At 43.0% G+C, this 22,095-nt stretch overlaps 1 protein-coding gene across 1 annotated transcript in view; it reads left to right on the top strand.

Annotated features, from left to right (window-relative positions):
* Positions 1-7,706: 7,706 nt before the first annotated feature.
* Positions 7,707-22,095, top strand: part of dbx1a (developing brain homeobox 1a) — a 128,864-nt gene continuing 114,475 nt past the window's right edge. The window contains exon 1 of the mRNA XM_072592768.1: positions 7,707-7,724. The gene's annotated coding sequence lies outside the window, so the exon portion shown is untranslated. The remainder of the gene's footprint in view (positions 7,725-22,095) is intronic.

Raw genomic sequence — 22,095 nt, forward strand, 5'->3', positions numbered from 1 at the left:
TGAAGAAAAGTACTCATTCAAGACCTCTCCTATCTCTTCTGACTCAATACACAGTCTCCCACTACTGTCCTTGATTGGACCTACCCTCATTCTCGTCATTCTCATGTTTCTCACATACGCATAAAAGGCCTTGGGGTTATCCTTGATCCTACCTGCCAAAGATTTTTCATGCCCTCTCTTAGCTCTCCTAATCCCTTTCTTCAGCTCCCTCCTGGCTATCCTGTATCCCTCCAATGCTCTGTCTGAACCTTGTTTCCTCAACCTTATGTAAGCCTCCTTCTTCCTCCTTACAAGACATTCAACCTCCCTCATCAACCAAGGTTCCCTCACACGACAATCTCTTTCCTGTCTGACAGGTACATACATATCAAGGACACGTCGTATCTGTTCCTTGAAAAAGTTCCACATTTCAATGTCATCCTTCCCTGTCAGCCTATGCTCCCAACATATGCTCCTCAAATCCTATCTTGCAGCATCGTATTTACCCTTTCCCTGTTGCATGCGCCTATCTCTCTCCATAACCAAGGTGAAAGTCACAGAATTGTGGTCGCCATCACCAAAATGCTCACCCACTAACAAGCCCATCACTTGTCCCGGTTCGTTACCGAGTACCAAATCCAATATGGCCTCCCCTCTGGTCAGACAAGCTACACACTGAGTTAGAAAAGCTTCCTGCACAAACACCTCCCCGTCCAATCTACTTGATCTAAAGAACTTGCAATCAATATTTGGGAAGTTGAAATCACCTATGACTACTACCCTGTGGCTTCTGCACCTTTCCAAAATCTGTTTCCCAATCTGGTTCTCCACATCTCTGCTGCTATTGGGGTGCCTATAGTAAACACCCAACAAGGTGACTGCTCCTTTCCTATTTCTGACCAGCCCATACTACCTCCAAAGGCAGATCCCCCTCGAACTGCCTTTCTGCAGCCGTTATACCATTTCTAATTAGCAATGCCACACCCCCTCCTTTTTTACCACCCTCCCTAATCTTACTGAAACATCTGTAACCAGGAACCTCCAACAACCATTCCTGTCCCTCTTCTCTCCACGTTTCTGTGATGGCCACAACATCGTAGTCCCAAATACCAATCCATGCCTTAAGTTCACTCACCTTATTTCTGATACTCCTTGCGTTGAAGTATACACACTTGAACCCATTTCTGTGTCTGCAAGTATTCCCTGTCAGTGCTACCTTCTCCACAGCCTCCCTACATTCTTGGACATCCTGACAAACAGCTAACCTACTTGCTGGACCAAAAGTCCGGATCCCATCCCCCTGCCAAATTAGTTTAACCCCCCCCCAAAGAGTGCTAGCAAACCTACCTCCCAGGATATTGGTGCCCTTCTGGTTCAGGTGCAACCCGTCCTGCTTGTACAGGTCCCACCTTCCCCAGAATGCAGTCCAATTGCCCAAATACCTGAAGCCCTCCCTCCTACACCATTCTTGCAGCCACGTGTTCAACTGCACTCTTTCCCTATTCCTTGCCTCACTGTCACGTGGCACCGGCAACAACCCAGAGATGACGACTCTGTCTGTCCTAGCTTTTGTATTCCAGCCTAACTCCCTGAGCTCCTGAATGACCTCCCCACCCCTCTTCCTACCTATGTCGTTGGTGCCAATGTGAACCATGACTTCTGGCAGCACATCCTCCCCCTTACGGATTCTGAAGACGTGGTCCGAGACATCTCGGACCCTGGCACCGGGAGGCAACAAACCATCCGAGAGTCTCACCCATGTCAACAGAACCGCCTGTCCGTCCCTCTAACTAGAGAGTCTCCTATAACTAGTGGTCTCCTCCTCGCCCCCCTTTCCCTTCTAAGCCTCAGAGCCGGACTTCGTGCCAGAGACCCGGTCACTGCAGCTTACCCCTGCTAGGCCGTCCCCCCCAACAGTATCCAAAGCGGTATACTTATTGTTGAGAGGAATAACCACAGGGGATCCCTGCACTGCCTGCTTCCTCCCCTTCCCATCTCTAACTGTTACCCAGCTACCTCTGTTCTCTGGCTAAACTATGTCCTTGTAGCTTCTATCTATCACCGTCTCAGCCTCTCGAATAATTCTCAGTTCATCCAACTCCAGCTCCAGTTCCCTAACGCGGTCTGTGAGGAGCTGGAGCTGGCTGCACTTCCTGCAGATGAAGTCGGCAGGAGCATCGGTGGTCACCCCTACCTCAAACATCCTGCAGGAGGAACATTCCACTGCCTGCGCTGCCATTACTCTACACTTAGTCTCCAAAACAAGAACACTGAGTAGCTTACCTGTTCAGCAGGTAAGACCTGAGTCTTTCTTCAGAAAGACCTGAGTCTTTCTTTTAGGTTAGAGGAGGAGGGAGGGTGAGAGAAGTGTCTCAGGTTCCTTCTCCACTCAAATAACAATCACTTACCTTCCCGACCAGCTTTGCGTTCCAACTTCACTTTCGCCCAGCTCCCGTCACTCTCTGCTGCAAAAAGACATGTCTGCTGTGCCCTTTCTGTGGAACAATTGCTCCCAGTCTGTACTTCTCAACTCCTGTCTGATAGCATCATAATTTCCTTTTCCCCAACTAAATATCTTCCTTCAGTAACTGCTCCTTTCACTCTCCAAGGCTATGCTAAATGTGAGGCAGTTGTGATCACTTTTACCAAAGTGCTGTCCCACCAGGAGATCTGACACCTGTCCTGGCTTGTTGCCGAGCACCAAATCCAAAATGGCCTCTCCCCTCTTCGGTCTGTCTACATACTGAGTAAGGAAACCCTCCTGAACACGCCTGACAAAAATGGCTCCATCCAAACCATCTGCACTTAGAAGGTTCCAGCCGATATTGGGAAAGATGAAATCACCCATAACAACAATCCTGCTACTTCTGCATTTTTCCAGAATCTGCCCGCCTATGAGATTTTCAATCTCTCTACTGCTATTAGGTGGTCTGTAGAAAACTCCCAATGCGGTGACTGTTCCCTTGCTGTTCCTAACTCCCACCCATAATGACTCAGTAGGCAAACCTTCCTCAATAACCTTCGTTTCTATAGCTGTGATGAACTCTCTGATTAGTAATGGTACACCCCTTCCTCTTTTTCCACCCTCCCTGTTCTTTTTAAACGTTCTAAACCCTGGAACATCAAGCAACCATTCCTGCCCCTATGAAACCTACATCTCTGTTATGGCCACAACATCGTAGCCCCAAGTACCGATTGTCACTCTGATTTCGGACACTCCTTGCATTAAAACAGACACACTTTAACCAATCCCTTTGTTTCATCACGTGAGAAACCTTCCTGATAGATTAAATACATCCTGTCACTGCCCCATCTACAACTGACTCAGACATGTGGCGCTGATTCCCACCTTCACACCTCCCCCCCCCCCCCCCACCCCGCCAAACTAGTTTAAACCCTCCCGAATCACACGAGCAAATCTCCCACAGAAGACATTTGTGCCCCTCCAGTTCCAGTTCAGGTGCAACCCGTCCTTCGTGTACAGGTCCCACCTTCCCCAGATGGTATCCCAATGGTCTAGGTATCTGAAGCCCTCCCTCCTGCACCAGCCTCGCAGCCATGTGTTAAGCTACATTTGCTGCCTGTTCCTCACCTCACTATCTCGTGACACCGATAGCAAACCTGAGATCACGACTCTACTCATCTTGCTCTTCAGCTTCCAACCTAACTCTCTGTAGTCACTTTTCAGATCCTCAATCCCTTTCCTGGGTATGTCACTGGTGCCAATATACCACGATTTCTGGGCTGCTCACCCTCCCCCTTCAGAATCCTGGAAACCCGATCGGCGACATTCCGGACCCTAGCACCAGGGAGGCAACATACCTTCCAGGATTCCCGTTCTTGACCACAAAATCTCCTGTCAATCCATCTAACTATTGAGTCCCCAACCGCTAGCGCTTTTCTATTTTCCCCCCTTCCCTTCTGAGCCACAGTGCCAGGCTCAGTGCCGGAGACCCGACAACTATGAAATCTGGAAAAGGGACAAACTGTCGTTGTCTTTTCCTTTGCTAAACCTAGCCACGGGGTTTCTGAAAGCCACGTTATAGCAACAGAATTCTGCTGTTGTTTTTGTCACCAAAACTTGCAGTGAGACTCTGCTGACAAAGGACGATGGCAACAATAAATAACAGAGTAAGAACACCAATCGAACAAAGTGCCCTGCAGCAAAAAATAATCACCATACCCAGAAATTATGAAAACAATGAACTTGTTCCAAACTTAAAAGAAGCTGTTGAACAAATCACGGTTATCAGCAATGGCTGAATTGGTATAGCAAGCTGTGGAATGACCTGCTGATGGGTTCCCTGCAGTCATGTCAGCTGCTGTGCTGCTGGGGTTTGTTGTTATATTGACACAGCCATTTCCATGGTGTGCCTGTTGTAAATCTGTTGTTACATGGTGCGTCTGCCACAAATTGCATGCTATACGTAAATTTTGTGTGCGGTGGTGCTGGTAGGGGGGAAGGGGGTGGTGGGGGTTGGTGGTAGAAAGGCCTTGAATGGAGTCCATGATGGGGGAATCTGCAGGAGTTCTTCCCCTGATAAATTGTTTACTTGTTAGTGACAGAGCTAAAGACTGGGCCTTGGGCTGCATTCGCAGTGGGACAGAAGTGAAAGGTGGACCAACGCCAATTACTGGCCTTTTGTAGTGACTGTGCCCGTGATTGACACCAGTGTTTCCCTCACCCCATGGGTCCCATTTAGTTACACAGGAACCACTGAGTCAGGGCTATGGTTCTACATGTTGTTCCCAATTTTCTGTCTCTTTTTTTTGGGGGGTGGAGGTGGAAATTAACCAAGACTAAGGCCTGAGGGTCACAAACGCAAAAGGCAGGCTCTTGTATTCTCATATGACACATTTCTGTGCTGGGTTGAAGAGGCCAGGATTTCAGCAACATGCAAGGAACAACATTATTTTGGGATGACTGACTTCAAAGTTAATTATGCTCCACCCAGAATTGTGCCTTCTGCTGGCCAATAAAGCCCTTTGCTCTTGTATAAAGGGGCATCACTTTAATCCACTGTTGTCCTTTTGTAGCAAATAATAATTCCACCAGTTTAAGTTACTTGCTTTTTTGGGGGAGGGAGGTGGTGGGGGGCTTCGGCTGTTTTAGCCTGACTGCTTCCTCAAGTTATTCCTCTTCTTCATTTTTTCCCCTTTGACGGCTGAATAGCTATGCAAAAAAAATTAAGGTATAATGACCCAGCAATGGTGACAAAACCCTAATTAGTCACGGAGGCCACTGGTTAATGAGCCGCAAAACTGCTCTTGAGTGTGTAATAACTGTATTTTTTTCTTGGTCTCCTTTCCTTTAGTCACAGCCTTGTGTGGCATTTCTAACAAACTAAAACGGCACCAGATGCAACAGGGTTCAGACATTTTAACTTGAATTAAGAAACCATATGTTCAGATAAGTCATGGATTCCTCTTTCCCACAGGCCAGGCCATTGCATTCGTGAGGTAAATACTGGTGACTAGGGGACTGCAAGAACTGTTCAAAATGTCATTTAAATCATTGGACGGACACATACACAGTACAAAGTGTTCCTTCGCATCTTTGTAAGATTTCATAAATAATTACACATAGTTCTCATTTTTAATTAGGCTTTAAGTACAAAATGAATAAGGCAATGATAGCAGGACTTACCAGCCACTTTACAATTAGAGGTTTTGAATAGAGTTACACATTATCCCATCTGTTGAATAAATAGTCACATTTCAAATGTAAACACATTTAATTTAAGAAGCTTGTCCTAGAGGATAAGCTACCCAGCAGCAAAGTATCATCATTTTATTTCATCTGCGAAGCAAGGGACATTAGTGCCACATAGTTTAGCTGGCTCTCTTTAGAATTGAAGTTCTACTCTTACACAATCATTAAAACAAACTGGTATTACATCTCCTAAGAGAGCTCTTCATTAGGAGCCTCGGTATTTCAGCTCCTGTTGAACTTCAGATCAAACCAAGGGCAAAGTGTTTATAAGCACTGAACAGCAATGAGTTAGTTTGTAATGGTACAACTACATGCAATTCACCGAAGAGAAAAGCTTTGTAAAGTTTTCTTGGCATCAGAAAGCGAGAGTAAACCAAAGAAGCAAAATACCTAAATTTCCATTTTTGTCATCCGTGTCTCACATGTTTGAAAAAGACTGAATCCACTGGGAGGAATCTTGCCATCATCTATCTACTCCAGTTTCAGACTTTTAACGCAGTTAATTTACTTCAGGCCAAAATAAAAGTTCTATTATTTTGTTTCTCTCAATCTTCTGAGTGTTTGAAATAAAGGATTTTTTTTCCTGCTCTGTGCGGCTAGTCTTTGACAAAAAAAGTCTTAGTTTATTTATTCCTTCACAAGGCTGGCTGCTCACTTCCATTTGGGCTGTTGGTTACTGCCAGCTGATGTTATTATCCTTTTTTTATATACTGCACTTCGTGCCCTTGTGAACCTGTTAGAGAGTGCTGAAAGAAAGTTGAAAGTACCATTGGTTCTGAAAATGCTGCTGACTATGAGGCAGAATGGGGAAACTCCGGTTTATTCAGTGCTAAAGATAACACTATACAGAATGATAGACTCCTCAGAATTGTTTGTCTCCTTCAGCTATTGTTCCATGGCTGTGAATGAACCTCTTAGCTGCACTTGAAGAGCTGTCACAGGTAAGCAAGCAGTAGAGATAATTCCCACCCTATGCTTGATTGCCCCCTTATAGACACTCAGTCATGACTCTGAAAAGCAGCAGACACTTGTGAATAAACTCCTACTCGCTTCCATAAACTTTTTCTCCCACTGAATTTTCCGGAGATGTGAACAGCTCTCAGCCGGGCCAGAGGATGCTATTGAATGCATCCCTGTTCTGAATCAAAGACAGACAACCCCACCCCTCCTGACAATTCAGAGACAAAACCAGAGGCAGAGAGAAAAAGACCCATCCTGTTACCAACGCACTCTCTTCAGCAGGTGAAGCAAATGCCCAGCTTCAGCTGGTTTTTTTTTGATCGCACCGTGAATCTTTTGGAAAAGCACTGTTTTTGCCAAAGCCTCCTCACTGTGCTCACTTTCTTCCTTTCAGGTGAAAATAATGGGCTTCTTAAGCATTGCAAAGATGGCATTGTGTCGTGTACAAAGAGCGTACCCAAGCTTATATCAACTTTATCCTGCTCTTTAGCCTCAAGTGCAAAGACAATAAAATTATGAATCAGATTGACATGATCCTAATTAATTATCTCCACTTCACCTCCTTCCTTGTTTACACAGCCGTGTCATTAAACTGACTTTACTTTTCCCCTCAGTGACTGACATATGGACAGTGCAACCCAACATTACATCATCCATGCATATGCATCATGACTCTTGCCAGACACACCATTCAGCACGACGTTTCAGATGTAACTAGAGTTTTAGCTCCATTTAAACTTTTTGCTCTGATCAGGGTTGCATTGGGGTTGCTTGTGTCTGGTACTGAAAGAAATTCCACCAGAAGTTTTGTGGTAGCTGTTTCCATTTTGCTCATCCACCGGGAGATGACAAATTTTCAGCCAGTGTACTGAACGTTAGCGTTCACCAGAACGTGGGAGCAGCAAAACCTGCAGCAAAATAACATCACATTTCACGAAGAACCATGTGCGTCATGAGATGTCTGCAACAGGCTGGAACAAGTTGGGAGACAGCAGTGCAGTGGGGAAGGACCACTGCATATTGCCTGTGAATAATGCTGACACACTGCAGTTCCCAGCACAGAGTGTTCCAGGTAATGTGTCACAATGGCCTGCTGCATCTAATGTGAAAGCAAGTTATGGCAGAGGTAGAGATTGTCTGACTCCACTCAGCCAGCTGGCATTCTATGTATAAATGCATTTTTAAAAAATTTGTTTGTAAGATCACTGACTGTGCCATCTCTCTCTCTAATTGCCTTCTTGAACCGTTGCATTCTAACTACTACTCCTTAACATTCAATGGTGTTACCATCACTGAATCCCCCACTGTCAGTATCCTGGGGGTTTTCATTCACCAGAAACTCAACTGAACTCACCACATTATAACAGTGGCTACAAGAGCAGGTGAGAGGTTTGGAATACCGTGGCAAGGAACTGACCTCCTGGCTCCCCAAATTCTATCCACCATCTCCAAGGCACAAGCCAGGAGTGTGATGGAATACTCTTCACCTGCCTGGATGGGTGCAGCCCCAACAACACTCAAGAAGCTTGACACCATCCAGGATGTAGCTGCCTGCCTGATTGGCACCACATCCACAAGCATCCACTCCCTCCACCACCGACACTTAGTAGCAGCAGTGTGTACTGTCTACAAGATGCACTGCAGAAATTCACCAAACATCCTCAGACAGCACCTTCCAAACACAAGGCTACTTCCATTTAGAAGGACAAGGGCGGCAGATACATGGGAGCACCAATCCCTTCAAGGTCCCCCTCCCCAAAAGTCACTCACTATCCTGACTTGGCAATATATCAGCGTTCCTTCACTATCACTGGGTCAAAATTGTGGAACTCCCTCCCTAAAGGCATTGTGGATCAGCCTACAGCGTGTGGACTGCAGCAGTTCAAGAAGGCAGCTCACCCCCACCTTTTCAAGGGGAACTAGGGATGGGCAATAAATGTTGGGCCCAGCCAGTGAGACCCACATCCCACAAATGAATAATCAAAAAAGGTCGGTGGGCCATAGGAACACCCACAGTGATATTTTCAGGTTTTTGACTCAGTGACACTGAAAGCATAGCAAAATATTTCCAAGTCAGGAAGCTGAGTGGCTTGGAGGGAAACTTGCAGGGGTGGTATTTCATGTATCTGTTGCCCTTGTCCTTCCAGAATGTAATGTTTGTGGGTGTGGAAGAGGTTGGCGAACAAACCTGGGTGAGCATTTTGTAGATGGTACATACTGCTGGGGAAGGACTTTGAAAGAGGTAGACAGTTTACCAGTCAAGGGGGCTGCTTTATCCTGAATGGTGTCAAGTGTCTTGAGTGTTGTTGGAGTTGCACCGTCCAGGCCATTGAAGTGTATTCCGTCCCACTCCTGAACTGTTCATTGTAGATGGTGGAAAGAAACTAGGAAGATACAAGGTAAGTAACTTGTTGCAGAATTCCGAGCATCTGACCTGCTCTTGTATCCATAATATTCATGCTACTGGGCCAGTTACGTTTCTGCTCAATGCTCACCCCCCAGATAACGATTGTGAGATATTCAACAGTGGTAATGCCATTGAATATAATGAGGTGGTGCTGAGATTTTCTCTTGTTGCAGATGGTTATTGCGTGATATTTGTGTGATGTGTACTCACCACCTAACAGTCCAGCATAGATGTTTTATAGAATTTGCTGCAAATGCTTTATTGGCAGCTCTGTGGAACTCATTGCTGCATGGGGCTGTGGAGGCCAAGTCATTGAGTGTATTTAAATGGGAGGTAGATGGATAAGGGAATCAATCGTTTCAAGCAGTAAGCAGGAGAATGGGGTTGGGAAATCTATCAGTGGTGGTGCAGACTCAATGGGCAGAATGACCTAATTCTGCTCCTATACCCTATGGTCTTATCTGAACGGCTCTGAGTTTTACTGAACATTGTGTAGTAACGTTTTAAAAATACCATTTTTCATAAAAAGATGAGAAAAACTCATGCATTCTGATTTTCAGTTACAAGTTCCTCTGCCAAGTTGTTAAGTTACCCAATATAAATAGCTAGAAGAGTTATCATTCATGAATAACACGGTGATAATTCTTAGCTGTTCCACTTCCATCAGTCTCTGCAAATACATTTCATTTGTTATCTCGACAGTATTCAGGCCTTTCAATAACATACATGAGGTATTATTGTCAATTTATCAAGAATCTACTTGGGGACAGCTGGCTATCTCCTTGGCTGATGCTGAGTTGGTCTTAAGCTATTTTGAGATGATGTTGACCAGGAAAACATCCAAGAGCTGTCAGAACACTTTTGTAACTGTTTCCATGCTGCATATCTCTATGACCCTATAACTCTAAATCTCCTCAACCTGACCTCTGAAGGCTTCATTTTAGGTTACTGCCTTACAGCATAAGATCATTAGGAGTAGGAAGAGGAGCATCCCTTAAGTTTTTTCAGCATTTAATAGGATCATGGCTGATCCGACATTTCTCACATCCACCTTCCTGCTCTTTCCCCCTAACCCTTCTTTCCCAGACTGATCATGAATCGCTCTGTCTCTCTCACCTTAAATATGTACAAGGACATCACCCTTGCAGTTCTCTGTGGCAAGGAGTTTCAAAGACTCTCAACACTCTGAGAGAAGAAAATGCTCCTCATCTCAGTTTTACATTGGTGCACCTTCAATCTCAGACTATTCCCTCTGGTCCCAGACTTCCCCATGAGGAGAAACATCTTATGGAGTCATACAGTCAGACAGCACGGAAACAGACTCTTTGGTCCATCCAGTCCATACTGAACATAATCCCAAAATAAACTAGTCCCACCCACCTGTTCCTGGCCTATATTCTTCCAAACCTTTACTATTCAAGGATCTATCTAAATGTCTTTTAAATGTTGTAATTGTACCTGCATCCACCACTTTGTCAGGAAGCATTTACCCTGTCAAACCCCTTCAGAATCTTGTATGTGTCAAATGGATTGCATCTCATTCTTCGAAATTCTAATGAGTAGAGACCCAAACTGTTTAACTCTTGCCCACAAAAGGGATCATCTCAGTGAACCTTCACACAGGTTCGTGAAGCTCATAATATTGCACAAAGCACAGGTGTCTCAATGATACTTGCTAGTCTTTTAATGCTCTCCTGCAGTCAACACTTTCCCAGTCACAAACGATTTGCTCTGTTTATAGCTGACAACACCAACATGCTGTATGGTATAAAGTGACTGGTTAGAGTCATTGTCCGAAAGGTAACCAATAGCTATCCTTCTAGAATTCCTTTGATTCTTTCTAGCAAAACATTTGCATGCAAAGTGATTTATTGTCATGCAGTTAGATCTAGCAAGCTAGATTTCATTCCTGTCCAGACAGTAACATTAGCTGAAATTGTAAGTGCGGCTCTTGTCAGGATCTCAGTTCATTGATTGTAAGAGAGATTGATGTCTTTTTTGAAGAAATGGCAATGAAGGCACTAGACATAAAATAGTTGACTTTTGGTAAAGTTTATTGCATGAATTGAATTTTCAATTTGGTTTTGCTAAGAGTCTTCTGGGAAAAGAAACAGTGAATTATTTAAAATAATTGACTAAGGCTAAAACTGAGGGATTTAGCAAATAATTTGAAAGTAGAAACAAAAGCAAGATCTTATAAGGAGGTCATTAGATTAGATTACTTACAGTGTGGAAACAGGTCCTTCAGCTCAACAAGTTCACACCAACCCTCTGAAGAGAAATCCACCCCCCTATATTTACCCCTGACTAATTCACCTAACACTACAGGCAATTTAGCACGTCCAATTCACCTGACCTGCACATCTTTGGACTGTGGGAAGAAACCGGAGCACCTGGAGGAAACCCACGCAGTCACAGGGAGAATGTGCAAATTCCACACAGCCCAAGGCAGGAATTGAACCCAGGTCCCTGATGCTGTGAGGCAGCAGTGCTAACCACTGAGTCACCATGCCGCCCCAATGCAGAAGGTCACAATCCAATGTTTCGAGTTAGAAGGAGGGAATCTAGAAAATGAAATGTCATGGTTGGAATGACCAAAGTGTTGACATTTTTTTGAAAAATGACTTAGAGAAATTTTTAAAAATCCTAACTTACAGAAATCGAGCTTAAAAAATTTTGATTTAGAGAGAGAAAGCAATAAAGCTGAAAGGCTATAATATAGTGTTATGAAAATAACATGGTTCCTTTCTAATATCATTGGACATACCAAGGCCAGTTTAAATGGGAGGACCAAGTCTGCAGTAGGAATGTCTAAACAGTTCTCAGAAAAGGAGGCATCAAGAAAGGAAATGGATATTAAAACGCTAACGGGAGTCGGAAGGAGACACATTTCCTTCGAATGTACCAAGAAGGGAGGGATGACTGAACAGTAATGAAAATTCTTGCATGATTAAGAGAGGCAGACCACTCAAGGTTCTGAATATTTTATATAAAAAGAAATATATTCCTTTACTGTTCAAATCAAGCTGGAAAAACTAATAAAGACATTGGAGCAAATCAGACACTGATGTTGAAAAATGATACAATTTGTTTCTCAGAGGGTCCAATGGCAGAGAAAATATTAATTGGAGGCACACATGGAAGTTAAACAAATCCCATTATATTGAATTGGATTAAGGAATGATTTAGTAAATGGAAAGGTTGTAGAGGAAACAGTAAAAAAAAATTACTATTGAAGAAAGCCAAAGGGAGAGAATGAACAAACTGGGGCTGTTTTCTCTGGAGCGTCAGAGGCTGAGGGGTGACATTATAGAAGTTTATAAAATCATGAGAGGCATGAATAGGATAAACAGACAAAGTCTTTTCTCTGGGCTGGGGGAGTCCAGAACTAAAGGACATAAGTTTAGGGTGAGCGGGGAAAGATACAGAAGAGACCTGAGGGGTAATTGTTTTCACACAGAGGGTGTGGCATGTACAGAATGAGCTATCAGAGGAAATGGTAGAGGCTGGCACAATTGCAACATTTAAAAGGCATCTGGATGGGTTTATGAATAGGAAGAGTTTAAAAGAATATGGACGAAATGCTGGCAAATGGGATTAGATCAGTTTAGGATATCTGGTTGGTAGGGATGAATTGGAATGGAGGGTCTGTTTCCGTACTGTGTAATTCCATATTCCATGTTTCCTCTTAAGATATTCTCAAAGACCACTTTATTTTCACGGCTATCTTTTGGTTTTCAAAGGATCCTTTCTCAGTCACGCATCAATATTACCTTTTCTCATCTGTATTGACATGTTGGACTGCACAAGTGGAGTTAGAAAACTAGTTGCTTTAGGATATCTGGTCAGCATGGACAAGTTGGACCGAAAGGTCAATTTCTATGGTCTACAGCTCTATGACTCTATCACTCTAAATTGCCTTTATTTTGGGAAATCACGTAGCTGTCTCAGAAATATTGGTTTTATGGATAATGAAGGAAAAACCTTTAGAGGTGAAAGAAATTGAGATGCTATAGGGCAAGCAAACTGTATTGATTCCTGACTGATTCATGACTGCATTGTTCCTGGATCTTAGGTCCAGAGAGTTAGACAGGAAGTGAAGGAGTCGATGAAACTGGGAGATAACGTGGAAATTCAGTTATTGAGTAAAAGCTTTTGAAAAATTAAATTAAAAGAATGAAGACAAAGTGAATCAAAATTATATGTTCAGCCCATCTTCTTTAACAGAATGCAACTGAAATAACTCCACAGAGGCTGGTATCTCATCACCAAGTCACCCTTCATTTACACTTGGAGTGCTCTTGACTCTGACTCAGCTCCCTCAGAGCCAGCTCTCAGAGTGAACAGAATCTCTGACACTCCTCTTTATCCCTGTCAGCCAGGGCTCCCTGACTGGACTAGATTAATAGCTCCAATCAGGTAAATCACATTCTATAAGGTCCACCTGACTGACCTCATTACAATTACTAGAGTAACAGATGGATCTTAAATTGAGACATTTGTGTCAAACTGCATAGCCAGAAAATAAATCAGAGCCAATATAATAAAACCTCAGAATCTATATTTCCATGACTATACTTTGAATTTTAAACAAAATTTACCCCACACATATGAATCAGTTTAAAAAAAAGAAGTGAATTCAACCAACAGTGAAAACTAAAACAGATAAAAAGGCTGACATTCTAATTGAGATTTGTTGCTGGAGATGAGGTGTTGCTAGCTGTTGTTGCCGGTGTCTGGTGACCATTAAAAGCATATTTCACCAGAGTTTACGAAGAGAAAAATAAATTGGATAGTGTAAATCTGGGACCAAATACTCAAGACAGGAGGAACAAATCAGTGGGTTGTCAAGTTAATGTGTTAAAGAGGTAATATACGATGGAAGATAGTCAGGTGAACAGTATCTTTGTGATTGTCAAAGAAATAGGGAATGAATGAAAATATCCAAACAAATTGTGAATTACTCAGAAAGTGAAAATTTAAAAGTTGAACCTCCATCAATCAGATCAAACAATATAGAACATAGAACATAGAACATAGAAGAATACAGCGCAGTACAGGCCCTTCAGCCCTCGATGTTGCGCCGATCAAAGCCCACCTAAACTACACTAACCCACTATCCTCCATATACCTATCCAATGCCCGCTTAAATACCCATAAAGAGGGAGAGTCCACTACTGCTACTGGCAGGGCATTCCATGAACTTACGACTCGCTGAGTGAAGAACCTACCCCTAACATCAGTCCTATATCTACCCCCCCTTAATTTAAAGCTATGCCCCCTTGTAATAGCTGACTCCATACGTGGAAAAAGGTTCTCACTGTCAACCCTATCTAACCCCCTAATCATCTTGTACACCTCTATCAAATCACCCCTAAACCTTCTTTTCTCCAATGAAAACAACCCCAAGTGCCTCAGCCTTTCCTCATAGGATTTTCCTACCATACCAGGCAACATCTTGGTAAACTTCCTCTGCACCCGTTCCAGTGCCTCCACATCCTTCCTATAGTATGGCGACCAAAACTGCACACAATATTCCAGATGCGGCCGCACCAGAGTCTTATACAACTGCAGCATGACCTCAGGACTCCGGAACTCAATTCCTCTACCAATAAAAGCCAGTACGCCATATGCCTTCTTCACTGCACTATTTACCTGGGTGGCAACTTTCAGAGATCTGTGTACATGGACACCAAGATCCCTCTGCTCTTCCACACTACCAAGTAGTCTACCATTAGCCCAGTAATCCATCTTTTTATTACTCTTACCAAAGTGAATCACTTCACACTTAGCTACATTGAACTCCATTTGCCACCTTTCTGCCCAGCTCTGCAGCTTCTCTATATCCCGCTGTAACCTGCCATATCCTTCCTCACTGTCTACAACTCCTCCGACTTTCGTATCATCCACAAACTTACTCACCCAACCTTCTAACCCTTCCTCCAGGTCATTTATAAAAATGACAAACAGCAATGGTCCCAAAACAGATCCTTGCGGAACACCGCTAGTGACGGCACTCCAAGATGAACCTTTGCCATCAACTACTACCCTCTGTCTTCTTCCAGAGAGCCAATTCCTAATCCAAACCTCCAACTCACCCTCAATGCCATATCTCTGTATTTTCTGCAGTAGCCTACCATGGGGGACCTTATCAAAAACCTTACTAAAATCCATATATACCACATCTACCACTTTCCCCTCATCTACCTCCTTAGTCACCTTCTCAAAGAATTCAATAAGGTTTGTGAGGCACGACCTGCCCTTCACAAAACCATGCTGACTATCCTTGATCACATCATTCTTATCCAGATGTGCATAAATCCTATCCCTTACAATTCTCTCTAAGACTTTGCCCACAACAGAAGTGAGACTCACTGGCCTATAGTTACTAGGATTATCCCTACTCCCCTTCTTGAACAAGGGAACCACGTTTGCTAGCCTCCAGTCCTCTGGCACTACTCCTGTAGACAAAGAGGACACAAAAATCAAGGCCAATGGCTCTGCAATCTCCTCCCTTGCTTCCCAGGGAATCCTAGGATAAATTCCATCAGGCCCAGGGGACTTATCTATTTTCACCCTTGCCAGAATTTCCAACACCTCTTCTCTACATATCTCAAAGCCATCCATTCTACTTATTCGTGCCTCAGTATTCATATCGACAACAATGTCCTGTTCCTGAGTGAATACTGACGAAAAGTATTCATTCAGCGCCTCCCCAATCTCTTCAGCCTCCACACGCAACTTCCCATTACTATCCTTGATTGGACCTATTCCTTCCCTAGTCATTCTTTTATTCCTAACATACCTATAGAAAGCCTTAGGGTTTTCCCTAATCCTACCAACTAAGGACCTTTCATGTCCCCTCCTTGCTGCTCTTAGCTCTCTCTTCAGGTCCTTCCGGGCTACCTTATAACTCTCAATTGCCCCTATTGAACCTTCACGCCTCATCTTTACAAAGGCCGCCCTCTTCCATTTAACAAGGGATTCCAACTCCTTATTAAACCACGGCTCCCTCACACGACCCTTTCCTCCCTGCCTGATAGGTACGTACTTATCAAGGACACTCAATAGTTGCTCCTTGAACAAGTTCCACATATCAATTACGCTCTTGCCTTGGAATCTACTTTTCCAATCCACACATCCTAAGTCATGCCTCAACGCATCATAATTTCCCTGCCCCCAGCTATAACTCTTGCCCTGTAGTACACACTTATCCCTCTCCATCACTCGAGTAAAAATCACCGAATTGTGGTCACTGTCCCCAAAGTGCTCACCTACCTCTAGTTCTAATACCTGGCCTGGTTCGTTACCCAGAACCAAATCCAGTATGGCCTCACCTCTTGTTGGCTTATCTACATATTGTGTCAGGAAACTCTCCTGCACACATTGCACAAACACTGACCCATCTAACGAACTTGAGCTATAGCTTTCCCAATCAATATCAGGAAAGTTAAAGTCTCCCATAACAATCACCCTATTACTGTCACTCTTCTCCTGAATCATCTTCGCAATCCTTTCTTCAACGATTCTAGGACTATTAGGAGGCCTGTAAAAGACTCCTAACAGGGTGACCTCACCTCTCCTATTCCTAACCTCAACCCAAACTACCTCAGATGGCAAATCTTCGTCCATCTTCCTTTCCACCGCTGTAATACTATCTTTGACAAGCAAAGCCACACCCCCCCCTCTTTTGCCCCCACCTCTGACCCTACTAAAACATTTAAACCCTGGAACCTGCAACAGCCAATCCTGTCCCTGATCTAGCCATGTCTCCGTAATAGCCACAACATCGAAGTCCCAGGTACCAACCCACGCTGCAAGTTCACCTACCTTATTTCGTATACTTCTGGCATTAAAGTATACACACTTCAAGCCACTCTTCTGTTTACAGGCACCCTCCTTTAAGATTGATGCCATATTCCTAACCTCCCTACACTCCAGGTCCTGCACCCTAAAGCTACAGTCTGGGTTCCCATGCCCCTGCAGAGTTAGTTTAAACCCCCCCCAAGAGCACTAGCAAACCTCCCCCCAAGGATACTGGTGCCCCTCAGGTTCAGGTGCAGACCATCCTGTTTATAGAGGTCCCACCTTCCCCAGAATGAACCCCAGTTATCCAAGTACCGAAATCCCTCCCTCCTGCACCATCCCTGTAGCCACGCATTTAACTCTTCTCTCTCCCTATTCCTCGACTCTCTATCACGTGGCACGGGTAACAAACCAGAGACAACAACTCTGTTCGTTCTAACTCTGAGCTTCCAACCGAGCTCCCTAAAAGCCTGTCTAACATCCTCAGCACTCCTCCTACCTATGTCATTGGTGCCAATATGGACCACGACTTCAGGCTGCTCCCCCTCCCCCTTAAGGACCCGGAACACACGATCAGAGACATCACGTACCCTTGCACCTGGGAGGCAACATACCAAACGTGAGTCTCTCTCGTTCCCACAAAACCGCCTATCTGTGCCCCGAACTATCGAGTCCCCAATTATTATTGCTCTGCTCTTCTCCACCCTTCCCTTCTGAGTAGCGGGGACAGGCTCCGTGCCAGAGGCCTGAGCCCCGTTACTTACCCCTGGTAAGTCGTCGTCCCCACAAGTATCCAAAACGGTATACTTGTTCTTGAGGGGAACGACCACAGGGGGTCCCTGCACTGGCTGCTTCCTCCCAGTCCCCCTCACTGTCACCCATCTATCTGCCATCTTTGGAGTTACTACTTCCCTATAGCTCCGATCTATGACCCCCTCTGCCTCCCGAATGATCCGAAGTTCATCCAACTCCAGCTCCAGTTCCCTAACACGGTCTTGGAGGAGCTGGAGATGGGTGCACTTCCTGCAAGTGTAATCAGCTGCTCAAACTGAGAGAGAGCAAAATATTTTATTTTCAAGAAAATTATTGAAGTGACTTGTAAGGGCTGTTACAGCTTCATAAATGGATTTGGGTGAATAGACCAAGAAAATGTCTTTAGGTCTTCATGATGCTGATATAGGAGCAACATCCTTATGGATCTAATCTAGAGAAATTAACTTGTGAAGGAGCAGATTAAGTTGATGATAAACAATGACTTCAGAGAATTGAGTCATTGTAGCTTTCACCTATCATGATGATGTCAGAATTAGCTGGGTTGCAAGGATTTTGTATTGATTATCATAAATCCAACATGATAACAAAAGTGGACTCAAATGCTATTCTAAGAGTAGAGCTCCATACCAAAAAAATTAGACATGAGAATTTGTCAAGTTTGTGGCAAGTTCTGTTAACCAATCAAACTGGACAAATATCAGCTTTTGTAACACCAGATGGAATTTATCAATGTCATACCATTTGGAATTAACAATACACCAGAAATGTTCCAATAATTAACCAATAAGTTTTTGAGGGATTATATAACTATATGGTTAATATCAAAAACTTGGCTGTTTTTAGCCAAACAAGTCCAGTTGAAAGCAAGTTCAAAAAGTCAAAAAGCAACCTGACAGCTACAGGCTAGTGAAGACATGAAGCATAATCAAAGTGTGACAGGAAGGGACAGTAGTTATATGCAGAAAAGTGCAACAGAAATTAGAATGAGAGTGTATAATGTTTTGTAAAGTGCAAGAGGCAATTGCTAATAATGAGATTCATTACTATTGCCTGGTTTCAGTTGGGATTACAAATTTTCCACAGCTTCTCCTCAAGCCTTATCATCAGCATTTTCACTGGCAATGGGGTTGAACTGTTTGTACACACATGCACTCACGCACACACACGCGGATATATTCTTTATGTAAATCAAATTGATTCAAGCAGCATTTTTATCTATATGAATTTTTTTAAATGGTGAACTGGTTATATTGTGTAGCTAACAGAACAGCTGTTTTAAAAATGTTTTTATGTTTTTAAAACATCTGCTGACTGAAACAATTCTCAACATTGCTGTGAATATCTAAGTGGTTGTTGAATATGCAAGAGAGATAATTTGATTCTCACTTCTTAAATGATAGACAATAAACAGTAATGTTGAAATATTCTGTTAATAACCTTAAAGAATAACATATATTTAAATAGAAAATGAATAATAACTTCTAACTGGATACAGGGTGATAAAATATCATTAGCAATTACAAGTTACCCTGTACAAGTTACAAAAAAATTTTGTTTTGTATTATTTTTGTTTTGTTCCAAAAATGACATTTTTTCAAATTTGATTGCATGACAAAATGAGAGTGAGGTAACTGACCTGATTCCAACACGCTGTTATTGAAACCCGTACTTGTTTCTTTATTTGAAGTTTTGTTTGACTTAATTTGCCAAAATGTTGTCTGACAGTCACAGCTCATTAACTTGATCGACTCTGACAGATACTAAATTATCAAAGTGACACTCATCAGGCATCCTCTGCTGAAGTTGTATGTTTCCAGGCTTTGTATAGCATCTTAAAAAAGGGAAAATGTATTTACATACACTGCTGCCCAGATGGGATACCCATCAGCTTTATGGTCACACTGTAACCAATGTAACTTTCTATTTCCTTAAAGGTACAGTTACAAATGTTATGAATTATCAGAAGCTGCACATAACTGCATTTTGACAGCAAGTAGACCCTTAAAATCTATTGAAAATTATTTCCTGAAAATTACCTATAGCTAAATGGGTAGAAGAATGTAAATGATGGCAATGTCTCGGGTTAAAATTACACTTAGTTTTGTAGCTGTAGGGGAACAGCTCAAGAAATTGTATCTTAAAAAGAAGGCTTCAGTTGAGAAGCATGTCTGTGGTAAATGGACAGATCTGTGAGTAAAATTCAATATGACTGAGGGCAGAGAATTCCAAAATAAAAGCCATGCACATTGGTGGAAATATAGTTATGGAAATAGTGCAATAAAAACAGAGAACACTGAAGAAACTCAGCATCTGCAGAGAGAGAAACAGGTTAACATTTTCAGTCCAATATAATTCTTCTTTGATACTTCTGACAGGAATCACCCTCTGACTTATTCTGTGATGGAGTAACAGTAACATTTGTCCCTCTAAAAGCTGTCATATGATCTATCATTTCAGAATCCAATGCCCAGTATTACTCTTCAAAAAGATTATCAGATTTGGCACATCTTGACTTTGTGACTCAATAGATTTTCTATTAATATCAGCTATATTGATCTCTGTTAGAGTTATATTGTAGGATTTTGTTTTCAACTATTTCTCAGTGAAAGTTGATGAAAGAACCTGAATAATCAGTAGCCAAAAGCATTTATTTTGCCCATTGATGTTACAGTCTACAAACTGTAAATAATAAACAATTTGTTAGCATATCTTGGCAATTGATGCACACCTTTCAGGTTGCGTTGAAGGGACTCTGTTGATGTAAACAGACAGTGAGAGAAAAAAGGTAGAGGGCTCAGTCATCAGGTTAAGAGATCTAACTTGTACAAATGAATAATCTTTTTGAAGAGCAATCTTGCCACATTCATGTAAATGTTAGTAATATCCCTATGGGCGGCACAGTGACACAGTGGTTAGCACTGCTGCTTCACAGCGCCAGAGACGGAGTGCAATTCCTGTCTCAGGTGACTCATTGTGTCGAGTTTGCACATTCTCCCCATGTCTGCGTGGGTTTCCTCTGAGTACTCCGGTTTTCTCCCACAATCCAAAAATGTGCAGTTTAGGTGAAGGGGTAAATGTAGGGGTCTGCGTGGGTTGCAGGTCAGTGTGGACTTGTTGGGTTGAAGGGCCTGTTTCCACACTGTAAGTAATCTAGTCTAATCATGTTTATCACATGGTAAGTGGTGCACAGGAGTGGAATCATCGAGCTATATATCACCATGCCCAGCACTGGATTCTTATATAAACGTTGTAAGCTTTCAGTGTCATTTCAACATGTGTCTGGCACACCTGAGGAGAAGCCCAATCCAATATGGTTGCAGTTGCTCTTCTGTACATTTTGTATATTTGACCAACTGAGTGCTGTTATCAGCACAGTATGTAAGACCATGAGAAAGAGGAATAGGAGTCAGCTTTTTGGCCCCTTGAGCTTGTTCTGCTGTTCATTTCAGTCTAACACTCCTTTCCTGCCTTTTCCCCGTAAACTCTTGATTCCCCGACTGATCAAGAATCTCTCTATCTCTGCCTTAAATATACACAAGGACTCTGCCCCCCACAGCTTCCTGTGGTGAGGAGTTCCAAAGACTCACAACCCTCTGAGAGAATATATTCCTCATCATCTCAGTCTTAAATTGGTGCCCCTTTATTCTGAGACAATGCCCTCCAGTCGTAGACTCTCCCATGAGGAGAAACATCCTCTCAACATTCACCATCTCAAGCCCTTTTAAGGATTTTGGCACCTTTACCTTGTCTGTCTGAGATGTGATTCCAGACCTATATTAATGTGGTTGACTCCTATCTGCTCACTAGTAATAAATGTTGGGTTTTTTTGGAAAACCTTTCTTTTTGAAAGCACTATAGCGAAAAGCTTCTTAAACATTCCTGACAATTTTCACTTCTTCACTGTAGCCGTGACTCATTGAGTGATACTCACAGGATCATGGCCAATATGTTGTGGGCATGCCCACCTGAAACAGCAGAGAGACATCAGGTAGCTTCACCGTCAACAATCCCTCTTATTAGTATAACTCTTACTGTTAGGGGGTTGAATAACTTGGGTCGCTGGCTTGTAATTCCAAATAATGCCAACAGCTAGGGTTCAATTCTTGCATCATCTGACGTTACCACGGGGGACTCAACTGCTCAATCTCTACCCTCACCTGAGGCACAGCAACCCTCAGATTAAACCACCACCGATCATCTCTCTCTAATAAGAGGGCAGCCCAATGATCTGGTAGGACTATGATGATTCTTACCTTTAGATACTGGATCCGAAATTCTTGGCAAAGGTGATTCTCAGTCTTAATAAATGAAATAGGTTTATTGCAGAGCATTAACAGCTAGTTACAATATATTTCAGTTACATATCGGTCCCTTGTAAGACCTCAGACTATACCGAAGAGTAAGTACACTATTATCCACATTGACATAGCATTTATGAATTAGAACACTGAATTAG

The sequence above is a fragment of the Chiloscyllium punctatum genome, chromosome 22 (genome assembly GCF_047496795.1).
Source record: "Chiloscyllium punctatum isolate Juve2018m chromosome 22, sChiPun1.3, whole genome shotgun sequence".
Taxonomy (NCBI): Eukaryota; Metazoa; Chordata; class Chondrichthyes; order Orectolobiformes; family Hemiscylliidae; genus Chiloscyllium; species Chiloscyllium punctatum.